The sequence below is a fragment of the Ambystoma mexicanum genome, chromosome 12, assembly GCF_040938575.1.
Source record: "Ambystoma mexicanum isolate Mex_15411 chromosome 12, UKY_AmexF1_1, whole genome shotgun sequence".
In the NCBI taxonomy this organism is placed as follows: Eukaryota; Metazoa; Chordata; class Amphibia; order Caudata; family Ambystomatidae; genus Ambystoma; species Ambystoma mexicanum.
In genome coordinates, this window is record NC_090936.1 from 359,403,568 (window position 1) to 359,424,157 (window position 20,590).

At 47.2% G+C, this 20,590-nt stretch overlaps 1 protein-coding gene across 2 annotated transcripts in view; it reads right to left on the reverse strand.

Annotated features, from left to right (window-relative positions):
• Positions 1-20,590, reverse strand: part of RASSF8 (Ras association domain family member 8) — an 808,051-nt gene that overhangs the window by 437,071 nt on the left and 350,390 nt on the right. The gene's annotated exons all lie outside the window — the stretch shown is intronic.

The window sequence follows — 20,590 nt, forward strand, 5'->3', positions numbered from 1 at the left end:
CTACAAGGCCATATGGAAGGGCAGTACAGGGTCAGTTGGCGGACCTTGGTCAAGGATATCCGTCAGGTCATCCTGCAGAAAATCCACTGGTGGTGCCGACCACCCCAAGTATTCCGTGACCTTCGACATAAGGCGTCGGTACGAGGACTCGGCATGGGTGCCAGGCTCAGGCCTACAGAACTCCACCTCCGGAGAGGTGTCCAGACCACTGGCGTCGTGCAACAACTGACGTAGGTCTTCAATCTGGCTATGACCAGACGAAATCTCGCCCGGTACCTCCTCAGGAACCTGTCAAATCACTATCAGTAGAATCCGAGGAGCATAGAAAAAACCCTTCAAAGGCTAAAATGGCACTAACCTGATCTGACAGCAAGTCCCTGGTATGCAGCAAATGTAGAAATAAGAATCCCCCTGATCGATCTTGCTCCACCCTCTCCAGGGGTAAAATACACCAGTGCGGGTGTGAGCAAGTCCTCCCAGGGAAACCCTCAGGGGAAGAAAACCCTGGACGATGGTGTTCACAGGTGCTCCGGGTGTGTCTTGAGGTAAGCCAAGGTCATCTCGATGATGTCATCTGGGAGTATACAATACAGGTAAGATAACAGGTAAGAATATTTAGCACGGAACTTCAGGAGATGTGCAGAAAAGGCAGAGATCTACACTTACTGGAAGAATGTTGAACTCTCAACAGAGAGATTCAAGGTTATCGGAAATCACGATTTCTGGTCCCTAAAGCTGGAAACCTTATATCAGTTTCCCTTGAAGAGAAAAGATATGCTTTCTGTAAGAGAACTATTATGAAAGGATAGAGGACCAGGGAAAAGAAAGAATGTTAACTTACTCTGAAGGGGATGGTTGAGGGAGCGGCCAGTCAGAGAGGGTGCTGGAAGCACGAGAGTTGCCGAGGGAAAACAAGGTTCTGTTAAGCCTGGAGAGGAAAAGTAACAAGGAGGAAGGAAGGGAAGGAGAGTGAATTGCAGGGAAGAATAGTGACAAGGAATCACGTAGTAGTGAACGTCTATCTAGTGGCGAAACTTACGAAGCGTCCCATTCAGGAGTAGCGACGAGGCAGGTATCCGTGTTTCCTTTCCTATATGGGATCATGTGACCGCTCGCCTGCGTCGTAGAAGAGCATGCAAAGTCTATACCGTTGTGAGCCGCTACGGGAAAGCCGTCCACGGCCATCTTGGACAGGCGGACGCAAAGGGCTCCGCACAATCGGCGGCGCTGCTAAAGCGACCAATGCTGCAGAGATGTGACAGAACCATACCTTCCTCAGACCCCTCATCCACCTCAGAAATATAATCCAGAGGCTGGAATGAGGGCACAGAAAAAGGGACAAAGATATTTTTAGCCTTGGCCAGAGCCTTTCTAGGGAGTTCCACCGTGCCACGGGGTACCTCCGACAAAGCAGCCTCAAAAGGCATCGAGGGCGCCGATGGAATTTGCGTCGACGTCGAGTGTGGCGCCAACGGCTTCGACACAGTCCTCGAGGGCGGAGCCCGAGCATGTCCTTCGACAGCCTGGGCGCCGATAGCGTCAACGGCTTCCTCGTAGGCGGAGCTTCGAGAGAGTCCCTCGACAACCTTGGCGCCGAAGGCGTCAATGTCTTCTTCGAAGACCTCACAGGCTCCGACGGTCTCGAGGGCGTCATGGACTGGGACCTGGAACGGGCATGTCTAGAGTGACCATCCTTGTCCGACCGGGACCTCGAAGGTGCCCGGTGATTGTGACAACCGCTCGAGCCCGAAGGCGTGGGAGTGGCATCTCTAGCACAGTCATGGCCGGCATCTTTCGACGGCGCGGACGGACCGGAGCCCTGCGACTGAAAGATCGCCAACATCTCCTGCCGAAATGAATCCCATTCTGCAGGAGTGGAATGCTTGTTGGGACAAGCTGCCCGCCGAAGGGCGGAGTCCTCGTACGAGGATGGGGAAGGCGACCGATGCTGGTGCTTCCATGAGTGCCTCGAAGAGGCAGAGTAATGGCAGGACCTACTCCTGGACCGAGACCCCCCCGGACTTACGCCGATGATGCGGAGAGTCACCCCTCAAATCGTCCCTTGAAAGCCCAGTGGAGCTCGACTTCCAGGGCTTGGCCACCTTACCTACAGAAAGCTTCTTCTTATGCTCCCGCAAGGCCTTCGATATAAGCGACTGGCAGTCTACACAGTCATCCATGACGTGGTCCTCCCCGAGGCACCAGAGACAGGCGTTGTGCAAATCAGTTAACGACATCTTGGACCCGCTGTCCCGACACTTCTTAAAACCCAGCCGCGGGGTGGAAGAAGACAAAGACATCATGGAAATCTTCACAACGAACAGGTTCGAAGAACCAAAAGAACAGAACTCAGAAGAACTGAGGCGCGCTGAGATCTCCGAAGCGAAGACGTTCGCGGAAAAAATGGAACTGAGGCTACGGGCGTCTTGCATCCTACTTATAACATCCGGTGACATCGGCTCGACGGAGGCCCTCGAGGGCAGCGTATCGACGTCATCGACGTAGGACGCAGATGCCGAACATTTTCCGAAGCAGCACAGCTGTGGTGATTACTGTCATAGATATGGAATACGTCGGAGGCATGGCCGTAATTATAGGGGGCGATAGGGGGTTTTGTCCCCCCCCAACTTCTGTGGCTTGCCTTTTTGTTCCCCCCCATCTTTTGGAGGGAGGGCAGGGGGCGGCAATCATCAATTATATAATTGGACAGCGCAAGCCCAGCTGGGGTGCCCAGCAAGGCTTGCGATGTCTCATTACATAATGCAGATGCCTGGCAGCTGCGCTGCAACACATTCAGGGCGGGGATGCTCTGTGTGGCTCAGTCAGACTTTAGAATAAGTTGCCATAAATAAGCCAAGTGGGTAATGGGAGGGACAGCCCGTTGCCGGGCAGGACTAAATGGGCTGGAGAAACAGTGTACACAAGAGGTGTGTCCTGTCCTCAAAAATGCAATTGCAATTAATTCTTGCAATCATTATTCAAACCTTTAAAAAAGAGTCTGGTGAGACATCATTAAAGTTTGTGTCACTGGGAGATAACCATCCATACACATAGATTTAGCTACATCTGCCTTTTTTATTTGGCTAAAAATGTAGATTCATGTGCTTTTAGTAAAGAGAGAAAAAGGAAGTGCTCAGACAGTACATGAGAACAAATCTGTAAATAGTACATACAATTAAAAACAGAGAGGGCATAATCTTTTTTTTATCATGTGCATAGTCTAATACACATAGATACATGGCCTGACTAGTATTATTTCATATTAGTCAAACAAATGAAATAATGACAAATTCATTGGGTACTGTCTGCATAATATGTACATTCCGACTAGTGTTTTAAATAAAACATTTCGTGCATAGTTGGTAAAACATTGTGTATAGAGAATGCATATATTTCAAGTGACAAATAACTTTGTGGTGCAAAATAACTAAATTGCACAAGTGTTATTTGTGGAGCAACTCTATAGTCATTAGGTGTTTCCATTATAATAGCATGATACATTAACATAAGCTTTGAAGTGAATTTGAATCACTTAAAGAGCTCAAGATAAGGCACAATGTGATTGCATAATTTGCTCAGCATCACACACTTGGTTAAATGGTGAAACTGGGATGTGGACAATTTAAGCGACCATGCACATCTTTCCAGGCTTAGTTGATATAGATATTAAGGTTTTGTTTTACATTTCATGTGCTTATTATTTATATAATAGATATAATTATTTATAGCAATGCATTGGAACCAAACCACATTACATAATAAACTAACCTTTAATAGTAAACTAACCATACACTATATACATTGTCATAGAAATATGTTGAGCAACGGGAGTATGGCTTTAGTTTCATTCTCCCTATTCTGCAAGCATAGTTGCAATAGCATCATGCAGATTAATGTGAGCCTAACACATCTTCCTTTGGTTTCAAAAACATAGCGCCACATTACGAGTTTGCCGGTCTGGGATCTATGGTACTGGTAAACTTGCCGGTATCGTAGTTCCTGGACCGGCAAACTATGAGTTGTGCTTGTGGGTGCCTTTCTGACCACCAGGTCGGACCTGGCGGGAAGAGCAGCACCCGCGAGCACAGCATGTCGGATGCACCGGCACCGTTATAAACGGTGCCGGTGCATCCGATCTCCCCGTTCCCATTGAGCCCTATGGGGAGTAATGGATTCTGGCCCCTGGTAATGGGGACATACAGGGTCCGCCAAGGTGGGAATGGCCCTGTATGTCCCCATTACACAGGGGCCAGAAAAAATGCAACTCCGGTGGCAGCCGTGCCTGTTTTACAGGCACGGCTACCGCCAGGGTTGTAATAATGCCCATAGTCATTATTTCATAATGCATGCCACATTATGCACCCTTCTCACTTCTGATCACTCCCTCCCATTCACATTTCTAAAGGGCCAAAAGTCCCAGCTAATTGTACCCTCCTCCCTCCCGTCAGTGCCTAATGGCTCACATTGTAATACTCTGTCGATACAGAGCAACGTGAGGACCCTCTGCTGCCCGGAGCTCCTTGGAACACTGTCCTGGCAGCGGGACACCTCTACCATTCGGAACGGGTAAGCTGCCCTGTTGCCAGGACAATGAGCGCGCTGAGCAGGAATTGCTCAGCACACATTGTCCTGCCAGCGGGACACTTTTGCCATTGGGCATCCTCTTTGAGGTGCAGAATGGGAGATGTGTCCCAATGGCAAATGTCCAGGTCTGGCACTTAAAAGAGGTACGGGGGGCAGCTTGACCACCCCCTTGCGACTTTCCCGCTCGGTACTCCACTGCTTGGAGCCATTTGCACAAAGGAAAACATACCTTACTTTTAATCAGTCAGAATCTTGTAGAAAAAAAATCTATCAGCACGTAGACATATAAGGTGCTGTGCGGAACCCGAGTTTGGAGATATTTGGCATTTAAAAATCTATACCAATTATACTTGGTCACCCACTGCACTGCATTAACCAATGGTTTCTGCCTTTGAATGAAAGGAAAAATCAGGCAATATGCTGACATTCCAGTGAATCTGGTCCTTTCGGCCATGGCTTTATAGTTCAGCTAGGTCAAGTCAACGTCGCCCAAAATTTCAGTTATCAGGGGGTGATAACGTCTGGTCTGCTCAATGGACGTTGCGCCACTGTTTCCATATGTTATTGTAAATGTACATATAAATGTGTGCACACAGTGTATGTCAGTGGAGGTGCTGGGTACATTTGTGTGTGAGTGAGTGTGTGTGCAAGCATATGTGTGCTGACCTTTGTGTCTGAATGAATGACAAATAATGCATTGTTTGTATGTTCTAGTGGAATTAAGTTGGTGAATGTAATGTTGTGTCACTGGGAGCATGGCAGTCCGTCTGAAGATGTATGGGGGCCCAATTGAATTTTAAAGATACAACGCCAGTCTTATGAATGTTTTAACAGAGCGAAAGCAATGGACTCTTGTGGTGTAGTAGTTTAGTGTTATCCCTCAGAGATTTAGGTTGTTTGACCGACGTACAAAATCACGGCGGAATTAACCGTAGTCAATTTCACTGCAAATACGTTTTTGCCGAGGTGCAAAAAACCAAACCCATGTCCCCTCAAACCACAAGTACACCCATAAACCTCCCCACTTACCTTTTCTCCATCCACTGCCTCTCCTGTAACCTTCAGCGTCAGATCCATCCCTTTAATGCTGGTTGGATCTGACGCTGTAGCATCCCTTCTCTTCTTCTTTTTTGCTGGGTCCCCTGCCATCAATGCTGAGGAAGCGGGGGACACCCCCGCAGCTGCCGAAGCCAAGAATACTGAACATGGACTGAGGCGGCCACCCCTGCAACCACTGCTCTTCATGTTCGGTATCTTCTGCTTTGAACTAATGGTGGTGACCAAATTCAGTCAAATCTACCATTGAACCAATTTTTTTTTAACAATTTGGTCGAAACGATCCCTCAGAGCCGCCGTCCATCCTCCCTTCACCTCACCCCTTTCATTCAGTTGTCATGTCCCCCCCAACATTTTCAGCAAAGTTACTCCACTGGTCGGAGGACCCAATCCCCTCGAAATAAGGTTAACACGCCACAAGGTGAGATATGTAGAAGTCTCAACAAGACATCACAACGAGCCCGACTTATCATCCTCCAGTGGTGACCGCAAGCGATGATATGCAACAAAATAGCTTCAGAATACAACCCAACATTATTATTACAAGTCAATGGAAAGGCCAGAGAATTCCTGATTGACACGGGAGCTACCATCAATGTGATTGATGAGGACACATATCAAGTACTAGGATACAAGAGAGCACTAAATCCAGCTGACATTGACATTCATCCCTACCGAGCAAATATACCACTGGAATGCAAAGGCATGTTCAAAGCCACATGCACCTATAAAGACAAAATAGCAAGACTGAACATATACGTAGTAAAAGTTGAAGTACCAGGCAGCAGCATTCTCAGTTTTAAATCTGCCAATCAAATGGGCCTGGTGCACATAATGTATCAGATCATGGCGGCATACACAACAAACCCAAAGGATATGACAGTTCAAATGTTCCTGGCACTATTCAACGGGCTAGGAAGACTCAAAGGAAAACAGATTAAACTGCACATCAACCCAGACATCAAGCCTGTTGCACAGCATTACCGAGGGATAACGCTAAATATTCAAAAGCAAGTAGAAGACGAACTCAATCACTCCTCAGCCAAGATATCATTGAACACACCCCAGGACCCACACCCTAGGTCTCGCCCATCGTCCCAGTCCCCAAGAAAGAAAATGAAGGAAGTATTCGTATCTGTGTGGACATAAGGGCACCAAACGTGGCAATCGTGAGAGAAAGACACTTATCCGCTAGAATGACCGGCATGATGCACCTACTTCACGGGGCAAAAATCTTCTCCAAATAAGATTTAAACAAAGCTTATCATCAACTTGAACTACATCCTGAATCCCAATATATTACTACATTTTCCACACATCTGGCACTCTTTCATTACAAACGAGTCAGCTTCGGGGTGTCCTCTGCAGCGGAGATCTTCCAGTATAAAATGCATCAAATAATTAATCACATCCTGTGAAGCCTAAATTACATTGGCAATATATTAGTATTTGGAGTGACACAAGAAGCACATGATGATGTACTACCTTAAGTGTGCATGGCGCTAGAGGAGGCCAATCTGACTCTAAACATGGCAAAATGTGAACGCAGTAAAACTACACTCAAATTCTTTGGACGCACATTTTCACAGGATGGACTAAAACCTGACGCTCACAAGGTACAATCCCTCATTGATACCCCAACGTCCACATCAATATCTGCTGTAAGATCATTCCTGAGCAGGGCCAGATATTGTTCAGGGTATATAAACGGATTTGCCTCCGTAAGCAAGCTGTTACGTCTCCTCACCGGAAAAGAGCAAGATTTCATGTGGTCAAGGGACTGCAAAGAAGCGTTCCAAGAAATCAAAATGCACATTTCCTCTGCCTCATGCATGGCTTATTATGACCTGGACATGGAAACGGAATTGACCGTGGACACAATCCCTGTCGGTCTAGCTGCTATCCTACCTCAGTTCATACTGGGCTCTTCCTCATCCTCTTGCTGCCGCATTGTAGCATACGCAAGTCAAAGCTTGTCTCCGGCAGAGTGCGCATGTTCCCAACCAGAAAATGAAAGCCTGGCAGTCATATAGGCATGCGAGCACTGTCATCTATTCCTATATGGCCAGAAGTTTACCATAGTCACTGATCACCAGGCACTCACAACCATTTACGACAAATCAAACACCAAGATGCCTCCTCGCATTGCATGCTTGGGACTCCGGCTACAGGAATACTCATTCACAATAATCAAGTGGGTAGAAAGGGTAGAAGCGAGGTGGCAGGCGATGCAGGCAAACCTTTGATTGGAGGGGAAGGAGGCAGTGCAGAGTGATACAAGAGCTGTTCCTCCATTAAATGAGAAGCCAATATTGAGGCTAACTCAAGGAACCCCCTTGGCATTAATGAAGAATGGCATTGCCCGGAAAAGAGACTTAAAAGCATGTTGAAGCTTAAATTTATGTGTACAGAAGTATCAACTCAGCACACTGGGCTCTTCTTGGCACCAGGGAACTGATAGGCGCCAAGCAGCAAGAATGGTGAGAGCCTTCGGGCAGTATTTATGGGACTTTGTTTTTCCATTTCATGTTTGAGATATGAGACCAATGATTTCTGCACCAATATTTTGGTCAACAATATATGGAGACCAATGAGATCACATACAACGATTGGTTCCTAAAACAGAGGCCAAGCGACTTTTTTTAAGCCATTTAGGGCCTAATTCATGGAAAGTTTAGTGCGGTGCAAAGTGACTGCCAACAAACACATTTAACCGGACCCAATTCACAAGTACTCTTTGCACCGCGTTAAATAGGCCTAGCACAAAAAAGCACTAAGTCTGCGCTATTTAGTGCTTTTTAAAAATTAATTAGTGTTTGTTGGCAATGCAAAGTCACTTTGCACTGCATTAACCGTTCCATGAATTAGGCCCTTACTGTGGAGAATGTCTCTTCTCCAAAAATATGAATTTTAACCCTGTATGCTGAGCTATTATGCATGTCTATGAAAATAGGACCAGCATACTCGTAAAAAGAACAAGGATCTTGGCTGGAGCCTATTACTTTCATATCCACTGCAAAGGCTGCAGAGGTGCTGCTTATCCCGTTGGCTTCATAAAAGGCAAGCTGAAGTGGGCGTTTCAGAAGAGATGGCTTCAACCAGGAAAACTTGTTTATTGCTTAAATGCAGCCTCTCTAGATGGTTGAAGTGTGATTTATTTTCAAAATGCACCCATGGCGTTGCTGGAGGCATTGGGGGGGGGGGTGTTCTGAGAGGTCTATAGCCCCGGGTCTTTTGGTTGTGGCCCCAGATAGAAGATACAACCAAAAGGCACCCTGAGTCTCGACAGTCTCCACAATAGCGTAGCCCCAGATCTTTTCTAGAACTAGCAACACCCCTGACCCGTAGGGCAGGGTGTTATTCCCGTAAAAGGCTAAATGTTCATATAAGGTGTTATCATGCACGGTTCCAGGTTATAATGTCCCTGTAAAAACGTTGTCTGACAAAAATCTTGCCAAAAAATGCCTGTGGCTTGCAGGGACATTACCACATTGAACATGCGGGGGACACCCCTGCAACCCACACTCCCCTTGACCCCATATATATGGTCACCATATATAAAGTCACCACAGCCTTTTCCCAGCGTCCATATGATAAGATTACTGGATGCATCATGCACATTAAACGATATGGATAGGTTTTCGTGTACCTTGACAGTCTGTTAAGCAAGGCACAGACTGGCCACAGAGTGCAAGCTAACATATTCCATGGTCGGATTGGGGGAACAATAATAAGAAATGGCAAATCTGAGCAAAGATGGCTCATTGGGGTGATGTTCATGTTTCTGGACAGTTCCAGGGCCGGTGTACATATCACGTCAGCACTCCTTGACCAGAAACACCAATATCTTGGAAAATCCGCCTAATTGTTTTAATGTTCTGGGACCCTGCGTTGACAGACTTCTAGAAGAGGCCTGCCTGTCTGACGAAGAACAATTCGTGTAATTCTGTCATACCACGATTGGACTTTTTCTAAACGCGTGACGTGTCCATTTAAAAAAAGGATGTTTCTAACGCAAAAAAACCCTGCTGCTCTAATTTTCAGGTCATTAAATATCACCAACCCCTTAGCACGTTCACAATCGGGGGTTTCATGGTGTATACAATTCCCAATGGAAATGCCGACTGCATGCATGACTGGCTATATTTCAGTGATCTTTCATTTCTTAAGAAAAAGGCGGAAGTAAATGTCAAACAGACTCTTGTGACCAGCCCTCATTTCCCTCAGGAAGTAATGGCGCAGTCGTTGTAAGTTTATTTGTCCCAATGGTTCCACACTAGCGATTCGCCATAGAACTGGAGGGCGACACATGCTGGCTTGACTAAATGTCTATTGTACGCGCTGTTTTGCTGGGCTACCTTATTATCTGTTTGCCTTGCTAAGCTATGCCTTGTTTTGCTATGTGGCCGCCCTCTGCACCCAATCCAGAACAGGACTGCGAGACTTGTCCTTGGCCTCAAGCCCTGGGATTGCATCTCTCCAGCTCTGAAATCTCTCCATTGGCTCCCAGTGGATGCAAGGATTACATTCAAAACCCTCTGCTTTTTCCACAAGACTTTCTGGGGCCTGGGTCCAAAATACCTTCAGCTATCCCTCCGCAAATACCTCCCCTCTCAAGCTCTTCGCTCCGCTACCCCTAACTCCCTCGGGGTCAGTCGTTTTTCAAAGAAACGAGCTGGGGGTAGATCTCTGTCTTTGGCTGGGGCCTCCCTCTGGGACAGCCTCCCTGCCACTCTAAAACTTGAGGAGAACCATCTCCTGTTCCGGAAGCACCTCAAGACCTTCCTCTTTTCTTCTGCCTTTGCTCCCGCTCTCCCCTGCTGATCTGTTCTCTCTTGGCACCATTCACCTGGCCACCCTCTGTCCTCCGGGCCCAGGTACCTGCTCACCCTGCCACCCCCCCCCCGCACTGCCTCCGGGCCACCCCTTGCACTGGGGTCTGTATCTGTACCCATACAGCCCCCCCTTTTTCTTCCTGCACTTATCAGACCTACCATGTCTGCTGCCTTAAACCTAGCACTTGCAAATTGCTGGCTGCACTACCACTGTGTGTTGCCTTTATTATTTATTTATTTATTATTATTTATCTGTTTCTCCTCTGCTTCGCACTTTCCACTTCTCCCCCTTCCATGCACTTTTCCCCTCCCCCTCTCCCATGCACTTGCGCATTCTCAATGTCACTGGGCCTAGTAAGATCGCTGTTTTGTTCTCCCCTGTTCCCCTCCCTTGCCTTGTCACGCTCCGAAACACTTGTGTATGAGTGCGAGAGAAATAAAATATCAATATCAATATCTATGCTAGCTTGTTTATGGCCAGCTTTGAAATGCTAACCATGTCTAGGTTGGGTATGCTACAATATGTTATGCTACACTTTCGGAACATGTTGTATAATGTTCGTCTCTCAGGACAGGTGTATTTTGTTTCCAAACCGAAATACATGTTAACTGGTTGAATTTTACACTAGCATTTTTATCTATTTAATTCAGCCCCTTTTACTTTGATGTATTTTTCAAGACATGATGCTCATTTCCATTTTTATAATAGCTGGTTAGGTGATGTTATATCAGGTTATATATAATATGCGATATTTAATTCTGCTGTTTTGCATTTATGTTTAATGTTCAATCGTCTTGAAGCAGCCACAAGGTGGCAGGTAGCAATCTTCAAAACACCCGTTAAAAACCAGGAGTGGATAGTAGACCTCGAAATGTCATCTAGCAACAAGACTCTATTCCCCTATGTTGTCCTACGTTTCGCATGCTGCCCTCTAATTACTGCCCCTGCAGCGCGTGTGCTCCGTTGTCCCGCCCTCCTGTGCCCCGGATTGGTCCCCGGTGTATTCACATCACCAGGAAGCCGGCAGGCTAAGTCGGCTCCCCACAAAGGACCACCAGTAAGGGCTGTATCCCCTGTACGGCCCTGTCGGCCATTGCCGGCTCTACCATGCTGTAAGAACTCGCCACACGGTTTTGTCTTCCCCTGCCCTTCTCTGACCCTTCCCACCTCCCCTGCCCTCTCCCTTTTCCTTTCTCCTCCCCTTACTTTCTTCTATGCACTTACTCTATCAGAATTGTCCCTGGACCTAGTATGATAGCAACCTCGTCTGTCGCTCCCCCATCCCCTTACTGTTCCCCCTCCTCCCTCCAGCACTATCTGAAACGTTGTCAGGCCTAGTATGATAGTCGCTTGTTTTGTTCCTCCCCTCCCTTTCTGCACCCCTCCCCCTCACCTTTTGTTTTCTCTGGCTCTACCAGAAATGTCGTCAGGCCTAGTACGGTAGCGGCTTGTCTGTTTCCATTTCCTTCCCACTCTCCCCCTCCCTTCCTTATCTATGTGTTAGCTCTTGCACTATCAGAAATGTCGTCAGGCCGAGTACGATAGTTAATTTCACATCCTTACTGTTCAAGGCCTGTAAGAATTTCATAGTATTTTCCCTTGCTCCCTCCCTTGCCTTGAAGCGCTTTGAAACACATTGTGTATAGGCGCTATATAAATGAACTATCATATCATATCACCTCCCTCCACTAGCCTAGCTCTGTGACACTCACCGCCCCTGCGCCGCATTACAACATCCTGCCTGTGCAATGAGACACACATCCTCACTTCCTCACCTGCCCTGCCGGCTCCCTCCAGGTTCCTGCTGCCAGCTTCTGCAATCCGGAACGTTATGCCACACACGCTATGCCACTTAGCCCTGTGTCCAGCACAAGGCACACATGCCACTACCAGCCCTGGGAGTTATACCCCACACGCTATTGCAGCTGACTTCAATACCAGTTTCCCTGGGAACCTACTGTGGAACCCGCATCCCAAGCTGCTCCCCCACTCCCCTCACCTTCAGCCCCAGGACACAAAGCCATCTCTTTCAGCAAAACAGGACACCTGACCTGCCATCAGCCACCACCCATCCTCTGCTCACTCCTACGAGCCCCAGCCCACCCATGTGCTGTTAACTCTAGAAACCTTCTCAATACGCTCCTTTTCTTCCTAAAATCTAAAGGAAAAATTGTCTTTATGAACGCACCCACGCAGTGGAAGTTGTCCAATGCCTCAAGCTCCACAGACAGTGATATCAAAGCTACACCGTTCCTCCCTACCCTCTCCCCCATCCAACATGACTCACCCGTGCTCGGCCTTGCTGAACCACCAAATACCCTTCCCCCAGACCTAAACGCCCCACTCAGCAGACCTGCACGCCAAGCTCTCCCACCACTGACACAACCGCCAGCTTCCAGAACAGGTCACACTCCCCTCACACTCCTTCCACACCCACCTCCCTGCCCTGTACTGACACAAACTGTTCCAGATCAAATAAGCAACCAAACTTCCAGGATTGCCAGAGCACACTCAAGCTCCTCGTGCCTCCAATGTATTTATTTATTTATTTGTCATATGTTAGGCGCTTATACAATTAGCAAAACTGTTTCAAAGCGCACATTACATTGTGTTCCAGCTTACAATTCTCCTAGACTGCCTTGGAAACACAATGCAATTATCAGAACACTTTAGGATCTGCCTCGTCGCTTTTGCATACTGGGAGTGGTTAGTCAGGATGTGGATGCAGAGCTTTCTATGGTTAGTGGTGCAAGCTCCATCTTCCTCATGGCACCTAATGAGGACAAAACATGTCTGCAGTTAGGTGTGGCTATGTGCCGAAGGGATATAACCTAGCAGTTCAGGCTTAGGTGCCGCTCTTGGAGTGTGACCTGTGAAGGCATCATGAAGCAAGACACAGACAACAGAATCAAAGTTCAAACAGAATCGCTTTATTAACACAAATGTCTGAATGGATGAAGGTCTAACCAGCTGGTCCGATAGCACAGGAGTAGAGCGCTTGCTTTGACATCTGTGCAGAGCCTGCTGACGCAGGTCCGAATCCCGGCAGGGCCAAACCTAGCCTTTCATCCTTCCGAGGTCGATAAATGAGCACCACACACCGTGGGTAATAATAAGCAGCGCTCAGATACCTGAGGGTTCGTAGCGCTATATAAATGCTAAATTATTATTATTATTATTATTATTATTATTATTATTATTATTATTATTACCCTATACTAAGGTGGTATTTCCCTACCTGAATGAAACTAAGGAAAGTCTGAGTCAGGACGTTCAACTTAAAAGGTCCATCTGTGTCCAAACCCTATCCTTGCCCTCACAACTAAAGCTAAACAATGTGTAGGGATGGCAAACATAAAATAAATGGTGATCCAAATATAGGTCTGAGTTTCTTCCAGCTCCTAGCTTGCTTCTCAGCTACCCTTGTGCAAGTTCAGAAAGTTCCACAAAAGTCTTGTGATTACCTTTCCCAAGTTCAAAACAGTTCCAGAAATCCTCAGTGTTCCCTTCGCCAAGTTCAATGCAACACAGTTCCAAAGAAAAGGGTCTTGAGGATCCCATCCTCAAGACAGCACCAAAGTGTATTAAGTCTCAGGTTTCCCTTCCCCAAGACTTCAACTTAACAATTTATACTTAGGGCCTCATTACGACCGAGGCAGAACGGGTTAACGGACTCCGCTAAAGGAGGCGGACCCGTTAAACCCATTCCGCCTCATTACAAGCTCCCCTCGCGGGACCCGGTAAGTAACGCCTGGTCAAACCAGGCGTCCTTACCGGGTCCCGCGAGGGGAAGAGGGAGCAAACAACGGGCCGCTCGTAATCGGCCCGTTGTTTGCACCCTCTCCTATTCCCATTGAGCCCTAAGGGGGCACAGATGGGAATGGTGAAGGTCCGGGCCTGGGTTCCTGGAGGGAGGAATTACCGGGCCCTCCGAATTCGGAATGGCCCGGTAATTCCCCATTCTGGGAACCCGGACCCGATTTCCGCGGCAGCCATGCCACCAAAAGTGGCATGGCTGCCGCCAAAGTCGTAATGAGGCCCTTAGTTTCAGTCTTTCAATGTTCAAAACAACTCCAGATCAACGTGACACTCCTTTTGGATTGGATTAACAGTTCAATCAGATTACTCCTCCTTGGTTTACTTCAACAATGTCTTTGGCTTTCACAATATAGGGTTCCCTGGTCTAGGCCCAGTTGTCAGACCACACGATCCACCCATTACAGATTGCGCAACTAGGAACCCTAGGCTCACCAGCCCACACAGGTTCTTCTGTATTTGCCCTGTTTTAATGTTCACACTCACATGTCTTCTCCTTTTCAGCCTCTTTGCTTTATGTGAAGGTTTCACCCTCACTTGGCTTCACCATGTGAGCCTCTAGGCTTGGCTACAATGGGTCACATATCCTTTGTCAGTCTTTGTCCTTGCCACACACTATTCATTCATGAAGTTCACTTTGTGCAAGTTTTATTCATTCCTCACCTTTCTGTCATGCTCTTTCGCAATCTTCCACACTTGTTCTCTTATCTCGTAAGTTGCTTTCAAATGCTTTCTGTCATCAGGTTGTAGCTTTGCCCATAAAGTGTTAATTCAGTTCGGTATTCAATATTATTGATTGTTCACTTTGCTGCTTAATTTTCTTCCAACCCGTGGCTTCGGGTTTGTTTCATTGTGTACATACTATTCTGTTCATTCGGAATTCGTCTTGCTTCCACAGAGCCCCCTAGGAGCGCCCCAGTTTCGAGTGATTTTCCCCTTCACTCACCGGTCCCTGGCGTTCTCTCCAGGCAGTTGCACTGTTCCATTTCTGCTCCGCCTGCTGGCTTTCCTTCAACCGCGAGCCCTTCTTGTACTTCGGATGCACCTCTGTTCCCGCCGGAAGCTCGGCTTCCCTTCCGCGGATGCTGGCGGCTACTATGATTCCTTTCTTTGTCCGCAGCTCCAGCTGTGTCTCTCCGACCACGGAGGCTTCCACACCTGTGATTTTATTATGGGCCAACTTGTCCTGGGCTCCACAGTTCGTTGGGACCGTCTGCCGGCATCCTGGCTCTCCTGCAGGAGCCACCACGGCGGCCTCCTCCCAAACAAGATTCCCTGCTCATTCCTTTGCTGTTGGTCTCCACCCTTCTTATACAACTGCAACCACTTGACAGGTTGCAGGTGTGAGTTCCCAATTGTAATTGCATGACTGCAATTAGAGGAGGACATTGGACATGCTTGAGCTTTACAATACTCTGCAGGCCTCTTCCTCGTCTCAGTACTGGAGTGGTGAAATGACTTACTAGTGTTCACTAATCCTAGTCGCCTCTTTCTCGTCCCAGTACTGCAGTAGGTTGAATATAAAGGTCGGGAGAAGGTTAGGTTGGTTCTCATAAGGGAAAGGGGGATTCCATGTCTCACCTGTGGATACCCTCTTCCCAAACCCCAAGGATCCTGAACCAAGGTGATCCTCCCTCGTTTCTCCACCCCCAGGGTTAGGATCCAAAAGTGATGGCCTTTCCCTGGCCACCTGAGAAGAGGATCCAGGGGAAGTGGGAGTGATGTTTCACTCCCTCAGGTTTCTCACAGACCACACATTAGTTTCATATGGTCTTCCCACTTGTGCTGTGCATATTAGACTGAAAAACAATGGTTTGGCGGGTTGCCTAGAGCAATGCCAGTGGTTGGGATAGATTCAAAACCTTGCATCCATCACTTTCCAGTTTAACACACTGTGAAGCACTAGCACCATAAACAAGATTGCAGTAGAAAGAAATAATTAAGGGAAACATTTTATGAAATGTAAACAGTCAAAATAAATACTGCCTTGAATATAAACCGTTGGTGAAAAACATCTTTACAGTAATAATATGTTGGCAGAAATATGTACAAGCAGAAATGTAGACAAGAGAAATTATTACTGAACTGCACCTTGCACTGCTAGACAAACGCCTTTGTGAATCAGAAGGCCTATGTGTATAACTCATAGAGGTTGCTGCTGATTCTTTAACATTGTTGTAAAGGAGACCTCAAAAATGGCGATCTGATGATGTCTTCGAGACGGTATATGGACCCGCAAACTCTTGCTCCACAGGCCGTCCCAGATGAAGGAGTAAGACCCTCCAACTCGTGGATCAGACCCACATTTGGGGAGACTCTCCCATACGGACCTTACTCACTGCCGCCTTCCTTTCCCAGTTTCCAATGAAGAGGCCTGGCCCATTAACACCCACCTTCTTGGGACTGGGCCAATCCATAAGGCACAATATTGCAACTCGCTACTGATGAAAGAGATAGGACGTTACATCTACTCCTCACTGCAAAGCAGGAAACCACAATGCTGTGCCATCACTTAGCTGGAAAGCCAAGGAAAACGAAGAAGAACTTGCGAATGAGTAGCTAGGAGACATGAAGAAGACATTGCGAATGCGCAGCTAGGGGAAATGAAGAAGAACTTGCGAATGAGTAGCTAGGGGAAATGAAGAAGAACTTGCAAATGCGTAGCTAGGGGAAATTAAGAAGACATTGCGTATGCGTAGCTAGCAGAAATGAAGAAGAACTTGCGAATCGGTAGCTTGGGGAAATGAAGAAGAAATTGCAAATTCATAGTTAGGGGAAATGAAGAAGACATTGGGAATGCGTAGCAAGGGGAAATGAAGAAGACATTGCAAATGCGTAGCTAGGGGAAATGAAGAAGACATTGCAAATGAGTAGCTACGGGAAATGAAGAAGAACTTGCGAATGAGTAGCTACGGGAAATGAAGAAGAACTTGCAAATGAGTAGCTATGGGAAATGAAGAAGAACTTGTGAATGCGTAGCTCGGGGAAATGAAGATGAACTTGCGAATGAGTAGCTAGGGGAAATGAAGAAGACCTTGAGAATGCGTAGCTAGGGGAAATGAAGAAGGCATTGCAAATTCGTACCTAGGAGAAATGAAGAAGAACTTGCGATTGAGTAGCTAGGGGAAATGAAGAAGACATTGGACCTCATTACGAGTCACCCAGTATGGAAATAACGGTGGTGTTAAATCCGCCACCACCGTTGTTTCCATACCGGGTGATCTCGAGTCCTGCAGTCGGAGGTGTCATTCCTGCCAAGTCTGACCTAGCGGGTTTAACACCGCCCAACTGCAGGCGGACGTGGAAACACCGGCACCATCACGAGATGGTGGCGGTGTTTCTATGGTCCCCATTCCCATTGAGTCCTATAGGACTCAATGGGAATGGGGATTTACCAAATTCCGCCTCCGGAATTCCTGGGTCACCAGGGTTGTAATGCCCCAGTAATTCCGAGAATCACGGATTCGGAATGGTAATAAGAGTCCGGCGGTAACCGAGCCAGAAAAACCGTCAGGTTACCGCCGGACTCGTAATGAGGCCCATTGTAAATAAGTAGCTGTTACGATTTCGAGAACCTGTGCCCATATCCAGGCTTCAAAACCTTGTGTTACACTGTCCACTCCGCATAGGATTCGGCGCTTGGCTGCCCCGTTCTTTCGGCATTGGCAATTTGCATGGAGACTAACTGCAGCACCGCTCTGTTCCGAGAGAACCGTTGCCATGACTTCTCCACATAGCTTGAGTCACGTGACTGGATCAACCGGTTGTTGCCGTAGGTCCCGCCCGCGACAGAAATGTAAAAGCCTCACAAACCCAGGGCGCGCTGCTTCTGATTACAGTTAGCTTGCGACTCCTGTGATTCATTGTTTTCTGATTTTCCCGTGTACTTCTTGACCATTGCCTGCTTCAATAAACTTCTTTGCCCTATGATTTTGTACCATTTGAACCGTTGCTGACGACCTGTGCCCGTATTACAGACTTCCTTAATTTTGTCCCTGGTACCCTATCTTCTGGCTGCATAGTTGCCGACTGTGCATTCCTCACAGACTTTCCTTGTCTTAGCATTACTGAAATGACGTATTCTATTGTTGATAACACGTGCTTCCGTGCAACCTTCCTTTGCCTCCTGCCGGAGACTTGCATCAGTACATTCATTCATGCATTCATTCATTCATTCATCACACACTGCTCTGAATCAACTTGCTATCCCGCCAAACTCAACGCAGGACTTCCTTGTGGACAATAACAGCCTGTTGCTTGTGAGCTCTTCACAAACCGGACCCTGTGCACTGACAAAACGCCCTGCAGCCTACACTGTGTATCACCTCGAAACTAGTGCATCCTTCATGCCGGCCGGGCTAAACAACCCTACTGACTCCCCTTTTTCTCATTTTATCCTGCTTTGTTTTTATTGACCATTTGGAGCTCCTTCTGCTACAACTATTCTCCAACCACTGTCCTCACCTCTCCATAGGAACCGATAAGAGTTCTGATATTCCTTCCTACGGTCCCATACGGTACATTAGTATCTTGGCATACCTTGATTACCTTGGTAATACATAGCTTATTGCTCTCTAGGAACCTGTGTTCTGATAGTGCTATCTTCCATCTTACCTCCTACCACTCCAGAGAGGGGAAACAGGTTGTTATTAGTATTCAATTGAGTAGTCAGGAATGAAATCCTTAAAAACTATTGACCTGTTTCTTTTTCTTTTCAGCCTGATACCGTGGCAGTGTGTTCTCCCCGCTATTTTATTTGATCTACTCCTTTGTCAGTTTTGTTCTCACAGCAAAGGGACGCATCATAGAAAAGAGTTCCCTCAAGTTATGAGGCTTGGGTTTAGGAAAAACCCAGACTCTTCTATCAAGACCTAGTACTAGGAATCCATCATTCACCTCACAACTCCACCTGTGAACCTGGTTGGTGAGTAACAGTAGCTAGGGGAAATGAAGAAGAACTTGCGAATGAGTAGCTACGGGAAAATGAAGAAGAACTTGCGAATGAGTAGCTAGGGGAAATGAAGAACAACTTGCAAATGAGTAGCTAGGGGAAATGAAGAACTTGCAAATGAGTAGCTAGGGGAAATGAAGAAGACATTGCAAATGCGTACCTAGGGGAAATGAAGAAGAACTTGCGAATGCGTAGCTAGGGGAAATGAAGAACATCTTGGGAATGAGTAGCTAGGGGAAATGAATATGACATTGTGAATGAGTAGCTTGGGGAAATGAAGAAGACATTGTGAATGCATAGCTAGGGGAAATGAAAAAGAACTTGTGAATGAGTAGCTAGGGTAAATGAAGAAGAACTTGCGAAGGAGTAGCTAGGGTATATGAAGAAGCACTTGCGAATGAGTAGTTATGGGAAATGAAGAAGAAATTTCGAATGCATAGCTAGGGGAAATGAAGAAGAAGTTGCAAATGAGTAGCTAGGGGAAATGAAGAACACCTTGTGAATGAGTATCTAGGGGAAATGAAGGAGAACTTGCAAATGAGTAGCTATGGGAAATGAAGAAGAACTTGTGAATGAGTAGCTAGGAGAAATGAAGAAGAACTTGTGAATGAGTAGCTAGGGGGAATTAAGAAGAACTTGCGAATGTGTATCTAGGGGAAATGAAGAAGACATTGCGAATCCGTAGCTAGGGGAAATGCCACTCCTACTCCTAGCCACTCTCTTACTGTTGCTACTCTCTATCGACCCCCTGGTCAAATCACCTCTTTTCTCTCTGAGTGGGCTGACCTCTCCTCCTGCCTCCAGGCCTCAACCACTCAACTCCTATTCCTTGGTGACCTGAACATCCACCTCGACTCTCCCTGTCCCTTATCTTTGCTCTTTCGCGACCTCTGTGATTCCCTCTCTCTCTCTATCCTCCACTCTGGCCTAACACATTCTGCTGGTCACACACTTGATGTCCTGATCTTCTCTGGCCTCCCCCTCTCTATCCCTCTGACTACTCCTACCTCCTGGAGTGTCCCCTGCCTCCTCTCCTTTCATCTCTCTCTCTCTTCCCCACAAGCCAAGTCTAGCCCAACACTGACACCTACCTTCTCGGACATCCAGCCCATGAAGCGTGTGTCAGTTGAGGATTTCGCTGCCACCTTCTCCCCCCCTTCTTCTCTGGCTGACTCACACTCGGACACAGTGCTGTCCCTTCTCTACTCTTCTATTTCTGATACTCTTGATGCTCTTGCCCCTGTCATGAGGATCCGTTTGAAGTCCAAAGCCAAGTGCAACTCCTGGTATGACTCCGACCTAGCTACACTTAAAAGTATGTGTATGGCGGCTGAGAGGAAATGGAGG